Source organism: Ovis aries, chromosome 1 (genome assembly GCF_016772045.2).
Source record: "Ovis aries strain OAR_USU_Benz2616 breed Rambouillet chromosome 1, ARS-UI_Ramb_v3.0, whole genome shotgun sequence".
Taxonomy (NCBI): Eukaryota; Metazoa; Chordata; class Mammalia; order Artiodactyla; family Bovidae; genus Ovis; species Ovis aries.
The window spans coordinates 113,029,790-113,037,633 of record NC_056054.1 but is presented as its reverse complement, the minus strand read 5'-3'; positions in this window follow the sequence as shown (position 1 = coordinate 113,037,633).

The following is a 7,844-nucleotide window of genomic DNA, read 5'->3' as shown; positions in this document are numbered from 1 at the left end:
AAAGAGAGAGAAGGGCTGCTAAATCAGGTACGCCTAAGGCTGGTGCTGTGATTAGGGCCTTCTTTATTTGTTTAAAACTGTCTCCATTTCTGCGGTCCATTCAAAGAGCAGCTCTTCTGGTCCTTTAAGGGCATGGTAAAGGGGTTTAGCTAATAAGGCATAAGTGGGGATCTAGATTTGGCAAAAGTTCATCATTCCTAAAAAGATTCTAAGCTGTTGTTTAGTGGCTGGCATGGTCATGTCTGAGATTAACTTCCTTCGATCAGGGGTGATACTCCTTTTTCCTGGGGTTAATATCAGCCCCAAGAAAGTGACTTGTTGTGAGGTAATCTGTGCCTTGGCTGGGGATACCCGGTACCCTCATTCTGCTAAATGTTTAAGAACGAGAATAATAGTATCTGAGGTTAGTTTATCTGGACTACAGATTAAAAGATCCTCAACATATTGGAGTAAGCAGCTTTCGCCCTCCAATGTTAGAGATGAAAGGTCCTTTGCTAATGCTTGGCTGAACAAATGAGGACTGTCTCTAAACCCCTGAGGCAGAACTGTCCAGGAGAGTTGTAGGGTAAATTTAGTAATTGGGTCTTTCCATTCAAAGGCAAATAAAAATTGGGAGTCAGGGTGGGCTGGAACGCAGAAGAAGGCATCTTTGAGGTCAAAGACAGAGTAATATTTGGTTTGTGAAGGGATTTGACTTAAAAGATTATATGGCTTCGGTACTATTGGGTGAAATGGATCAGTGCTTGATTAACAGCCCTCAACTCTTGGACTGAGAGCTGTCAGGCTTCTTTATTGCCAGGATCTGGATATTGCCAGGAGAATTACATGGGATGAGAAGAATCCCATGGGAGAATTTGAGATCATGAACTCCTTATTGCCAAATTCAGACTTAAATTAAAGAAAGTAGGGAAAACCACTAGACCATTCAGGTATGACCTAAATCAAATACCCTATGATTATACAGTGGAAGTGAGAAATAGATTTAAAGGACTAGATCTGAGAGACAGAGTGCCTGATGAACTATGGAATGAGGTTCGTGATATCGTACAGGAGACAGGGATCAAGACCATCCCCATGGAAAAGAAATGCAAAAAAGCAAAATGGCTGTCTGGGGAGGACTTACAAATAGCTGTGAAAAGAAGAGAAGCGAACTGCAAAGGAGAAAAGGAAAGATATAAGCATTTGAATGCAGAGTTCCAAAGAATAGCAAGGAGAGATAAGAAACCTTCCTCAGTGAAGTGAAGTGGCTCGGTCGTGTCCAACTCTTTGCAACCCCATGGACTGTAGCCCACCAGGCTCCTCCGTCCATGGGATTTTCTAGGTAAGAGTGCTGGAGTGGATTGCCATTTCCTTCTCCAGGGGATCTTCCCAACCCAGGAATCGAACCCGAGTCTCCCGCATTGCAGGCAGATGCTTTACTGTCTGAGCCACCAGGGAAGTAATCAATGCAAAGAAATAGAGGAAAACAACAGAATGGGAAAGACTAGAGATCTCTTCAAGAAAATTAGAGATACCAAGGGAATATTTCATGCAAAGATGGGCTCCATAAAGAACAGAAATGGTATGGACCTAACAGAAGCAGAAGATATTAAGATGTGGCAAGAATACACAGAAGAACTGTACAAAAAAGATCTTCATGACCTGGATAATCACGATGGTGTGATCACTCACCTAGAGCCAGACATCCTGGAATGTGAAGTCAAGGGGGCCTTAGAAAGCATCACTACAAATAAAGCTAGTGGAGGTGATGGAATTCCAGTTGAGCTATTTCAAATCCTGAAAGATGATGCTGTGAAAGTGCTACACTCAATATGCCAGCGAATTTGGAAAACTCAGCAGTGGCCACAGGACTGGAAAAGGTCAGTTTTCATTCCAATCCCAAAGAAAGGCAATGCCAAAGAATGCTCAAACTACCACATAATTGCACTCATCTCACACACTAGCTAAGTAATGCTCAAAATTCTCCAAGCCAGGCTTCAGCAATACATGAACCGTGAAATTCCAGATGTTCAAGCTGGTTTTAGAAAAGGCAGAGGAACCAGAGATCAAATTGCCAACATCCACTGGATCATGGAAAAAGCAAGAGAGTTCCAGAAAAACATCTATTCCTGCTTTATTGACTATGCCAAAGCCTTTGACTGTGTGGACCCCAATAAACTATGGAAAATTCTGAAAGAAATGGGAATACCAGACCACCTGACCTGCCTCTTGAGAAACCTGTATGCAGGTCAGGAAGCAACAGTTAGAACTGGACATGGAACAACAGACTGGTTCCAAATAGGAAAAGGAGTACGTCAAGGCTGTATGTTGTCACCATGCTTATTTAACTTATATTTAGAGTATATCATGAGAAATGCTGGGCTGGAAGAAACACAAGCTGGAATCAAGACTTCTGGGAGAAATATTAATAACCTCAGATATGCAGATGACACCACCCTTATGGCAGAAAGTGAAGAGGAACTAAAAGCCTCTTGATGAAAGTGAAAGAGGAGAGTGAAAAAGTTGGCTTAAAGCTCAACATTCAGAAAACGAAGATCATGGCATCTGGTCCCATCACTTCATGGGAAATAGATGGAGAAACAGTGGAAACAGTGTCAGACTTTATTTTGGGGGGCTCCAAAATCACTGCAGATGGTGACTGCAGCCATGAAATTAAAAGACGCTTACTCCTTGGAAGGGCAGTTATGACCAATCTAGATAGCATATTGAAAAGCAGAGGTATTACTTTGCCAAAAAGGTCCATCTAGTCAAGGCTATGGTTTTTCCAGTAGTCATGCATGGATGTGAGATTTGGACTGTGAAGAAAGCTGAAGACCAAAGAATTGATGCTTTTGAACTGTGGTGTTGGAGAAGACTCTTCAGAGTCCCTTGGACTGCAAAGAGATCCAACCAGTCCATTCTGAAGGAGATCAGCCCTTGGTGTTCTTTGGAAGGAATGATGCTAAAGCTGAAACTCCAATACTTTGGCCACCTCATGTGAAGAGTTGACTCATTGGAAAGGACTCTGATGCTGGGAGGGATTGGGGGCAAGAGGAGAAGGGGTGACCGAGGATGAGATGGCTGGATGGCATCACCGACTCGATGGACAAGAGTCTGAGTGAACTCTGGCTGTTGGTGATGGACAGGGAGGCCTGGCGTGCTGCGATTCATGGGGTTGCAAAGGGTCGGACACAACTGAGCAACTGAACTGAACTGAACTATTGTTTGAGAGGAGCATTAAAAGGCACGAAGCCTTCTGCAGCTTTGCTCAGAGAATAATTCATAAAGTTATATCATTGACATTTGTTTAAGGACTTTTACAAAAGAGTGTTTCAGGATGAGCAATAGGCCACAGCTTGAGGCCATGGGAGGGATTGCTATCTGAAGCCTATGTGTGAGGAAAATGTTTATGGCAAAGGAGTTTACTGAATTTAGGGCTTAGAAATAATTAGAATAGTTAGAAGTTAAAGATTTAAGGAATGTTGTAAAGTTAGCATATTTTACTAGAGCTTATAGAAGTTAGGAATTTTTAGAGACACTATAGCTAGAAGCCTTTTTAAGAGATAGTGAGCTCAGGATGTTAGGGGCAAACAGGAGTTAGGAAGATAAGCAGTAAACTGGGGAATGTAGCATGGGTTACAACGGAATCACAGGTTAACTATAGGCCACCTCAGAGGAAGTAGATAATAGAAGGTAAGGCTGATTCCAAGAGAATCACTGAAGCAGGAACTCTGTTTGAAGAGCAGCAGTGATTTATGGAGATAATACATCTGGGTGAGGGGGAACTGAAAATGTCAAACCTCTGACCTAATGCTTTTGTAAAAGTATAAAAGAAAATCTTAAACTTGAAATAAATAGGCAGTCCAAGAAAACTGAGAGGCTGCCTCATCGCTGACACCGTCCATCTCTTCAGGTTGATTCCCTGGCTGCTGGAGCTGGACTCCGGCAAGTGGCGCCTGAACAGGGACACTGAAGAGTAAGTAATCTGAGATTGTAACACGGGATGGTTAGGATTGTACCTGTGGGTGGCCGGGACCCCTCTGCAGTTTAGGCAGGGTGGGGAGGGTACAGAATGAATAAGAATATTCTCCTGAAAAATGGGTTTCTCTGCATCTAAGAATAGACAAATGTTTATTGAAATATTACTTCATATGTTAGCCCATAGAGTCATTAAAGTAAGGACAGGAAGACTGTCTAAATTTCTATGTTTGTTTTATACTTTGCATGGGCCAGAAGAGTTTCCTGTAGATGCTTTTGCTCTGTGGAATATGATTAGAAATGTCCTGGACCCCCGTCATGAGGCTGTTAGATAGCTATGGGAGAGGCTATAGTGGTGGATGGTGTGTCTCTACCTTTTGTGCAGATTATGTTTTCTGCCATTGATGAAGAAAAGGAGGGAGACTGTGCTCTATCTGCCGAGGAAGCAGAGGGCTTACAGGATGCTGCAGCTGGGTGCCCTGGCGAGCCCCCTCCCCCTCTACACAAACCTTTAAAAATGTATCCACCACTTTCTGATTTAAGGCAATCACCACCACCTCCACTTGTGCCTCCCAAGGCCCAGGAGTTCCCTACTTTGCCTCCAAAGCCTCCCAGAGCATTGCCTAAAACTGAGAAAGATAGTTTTTTATAAACAAAGTAGCTTTTAAAGCAGATGCGTGCACAATATACAGAGCCTGCTCCTTGGAAAAACCCCCTCAGGGGGGCCTCACCCAGGCTAAAAAAAAAAAAAGATTAATCCTAATGGAAAGGATTCTACAAATAAAAAATGATTCTCTTGTGGCCAAATGGGGCATTTTTGCCAGCAATGTCCTGCCAAGCAGGGACAACAGGCTGTGACAATACAGACTAATATCAACCCCCCAAAGGCACTTTGTCCCTGATGCCAGAAAGGGTATCATTGGGCAAAAGACTGCAGACCTAAATTTCATAAGGATGGGACTACGCTCACCCCCCAAGTACAGGAAGGTAATTTATCCCAGTTTCAGGGAAACAGGCAGCAGAGGCAGCCCCAGCCCTGGACAACAATAGGGGCTGCTGCTGCTGGTGCTGCTAAGTCACTTCAGTCGTGTCTGACTCTGTGCGACCCCATAGACGGCAGCCCACCAGGCTCCCCCATCCCTGGGACTCTCCAGCAAGAACACTGGAGTGGGTTGCCATTTCCTTGTCCAATGCATGAAAGTGAAAAGTGAAAGTGAAGTCGCTCAGTCATGTCTGACTTCGCGACCCCATGGACTGCAGCCTTCCAGGTTCCTCTGTCCAGGGGTTTTCCAGGCAAGAGTACTGGAGTGGGGTGCCATTGCCTTCTCCAAACAATAGGGGCAGCTGCGTTGAATCCTTTTATTCCCTTTGTCCCGGTCTCAAACTACTCAGAGCAACCCCAGGTACTGCAGGACTGGACCTCAGTTCCACCGCTGCAACAATATTAACCCCTGACGTGCCGGTTACTCCAGTTCCAATGGGAGTGGCTGGCCCCCTACCTGAGGGCATTGTAGGACTTGTGCTAGGGCATAGCTCACTTTCCCTTCAAGGAATTTCAGTGGTGCCTGGTGTAGTAGATTCTGATTTACTGGGAAAATTAAAGTTTTGATCTCACCACCTACTAAAACTGTGCAAATTAAGAAAGGTCAAAGAATAGCACAGCTTTTGCTTTTACCTTATTATCAGACAGGAAAAACCTTGACTTCTCAAGTTAGGGGCCCCAGAGGATTTGGATCCAGTGATCTAGCTTTTTGGGTGCAGGAAATTACAGCTTCTAGGCCTTTGAAAGATCTTTTAATTCAAGGAAATAAAATGTCAGGGCTGTTAGATACTGGAGCAGATGTCTCTTACATTGCTGGAAAACATTGGCCCTCATCCTGGCCAACACGCTTGACCAGTGCCGGCTTGGTAGGAATAGGGTCAGTGCCCTTGGTTGCTAAGAGCTCACAAATTTTGACATGGTCAGATGAGAAGGGGGCACAAGACACCTTTTATCCATATGTGGTTCCTTCACTACCTTTTTCTTTATGGGGGAGAGATATATTATCTCAGATGAGAATGCCTTTATATAGCCCAGATGAAAAGGTTACTAATCAAATGCTGCAAATGAGATATAATCCTGATAAGGGGCTTGGTAAAGATCAGCAGGGAATTGTTTCACCATTAGAGGTGGTTCCTAACAAAAATACAGAAGGTCTGGGATATTCAAATTTATCCTAGAGGCTGTTGCTCTTGCTGCCAACCCTATTACCTGGAAATCTGATGATCTGGTATGGGTGGAACAATGGCCTTTAATAGCTGAAAAGCTATAGGCAGCTGAGGATTTAGCTATGGAACAACTGACAGCCAGCCATATAGAGCCTTCTAATAGCCCCTGGAATACTCCTATTTTTGTTGTTAAGAAAAAATCAGGAAAATGGAGATCGTTACATGATTTGAGGGCTATAAACGCAACTATGGAAGACATGGGGGCCCTCCAGCCAGGCCTCCCTTCCCCAGTGGCTGTGCCTTTTCAGTATAATGGGATAGTTATAGATCTACAGGATTGTTTCTTTACCATTCCTCTGGCTGATCAAGATTGGAACGGTTTGCCTTCAGTCTCCCTTCAGCTAATTTTAAACAGCCCTATAGAAGGTTTCCAGAGAAGGCAACGGCAACCCACTCCAGTACTCTTGCCTGGAAAATCCCATGGATAGAGGAGCCTTTACTTTCATGCATTGGAGAAGGAAATGGCAAGCCACTCCAGTGTTCTTGCCTGGAGAGTCCCAGGGACGGGGGAGCCTGGTGGGCTGCCATCTATGGGGTCGTACAGAGTCAGACACGACTGAAGTGACTTAGCAGCAGCAGCAGCATAGAAGGTTTCAATGAAAGGTTTTGCCTCAGGGAATGAAAAATAGCCCCACCTTGTGTCAGAAATTTGTAGACCAAGCTGTGCAAAATGTTAGACGAAAGTATAAAGATCTATATTTGATACATTATATGGGTCTATATTTTGGCAGCTCATAAGGACAGAGCCTTGTTGCAACAAATTTTATCTGAATTGATTGAGGCCTTGGAAAGCTGGGGTTTAAAGATAGCTCCAGATAAGATACAAGTAAATCCTCCTTTTTCTTATTTAGGGAGGGTATTAAATACCCATACCATGAGTCATGCCCCTTTGCAGCTGTGGAGAGATCATTTACTAACTTTAAATGATTTCCAGAAATTATTAGGGGATATTAATTGGATACACCCACATTTAAAACTGACTACTGCAGATGTAAAGCCTTTATTTGATTGCTTAAAAAGCGATCCTAATCCCAGTTCTAAGAGAAAGTTGACTAGTGAGGCAGAATCAACTCTCGTTAAAATGGATGAGGATTTAAATGATCAGTTACGTAGGATTAATATTACCAGAGGATGGGATTTAATTATTCTTGCCACAGAGCATACATCTACAGGATGCTTGTGGCAAGAAGGCCCATTGGAATGGCTCCATCTACCAGTGACCCCAAGAAAAATAGTTTTATCTTATCCCAGCTTGATGGCACAATTAATTATAAAAGGTAGAAAAAGAAGTGTGGAACTTTTTGGAAAAGAAGTAGCAAATATAGTGATTCCATTCAATAAGGGTCAACTGCAATTTCTTTTACAAAATAGTGATGATTGACAAGTTGCCCTGATAGATTTCAGGGGTCAAATTTTGTTTCATTTGCCCTCAAGCCCCCTATTGCATTTTTTGAAAACACATCCAGTGATTTTTCTGAAGAAATTTTCTATTCAACCTTTGGAAGGAGCAATTTTAGTTTTCACAGATGGTTTCTCTAATGGTAAAGTAGTCACAATTATTGATGGAAAATCCCATGTTCAGGTACCTGAAGAGACATCGGCCCAGAGAGCTGAGTTGA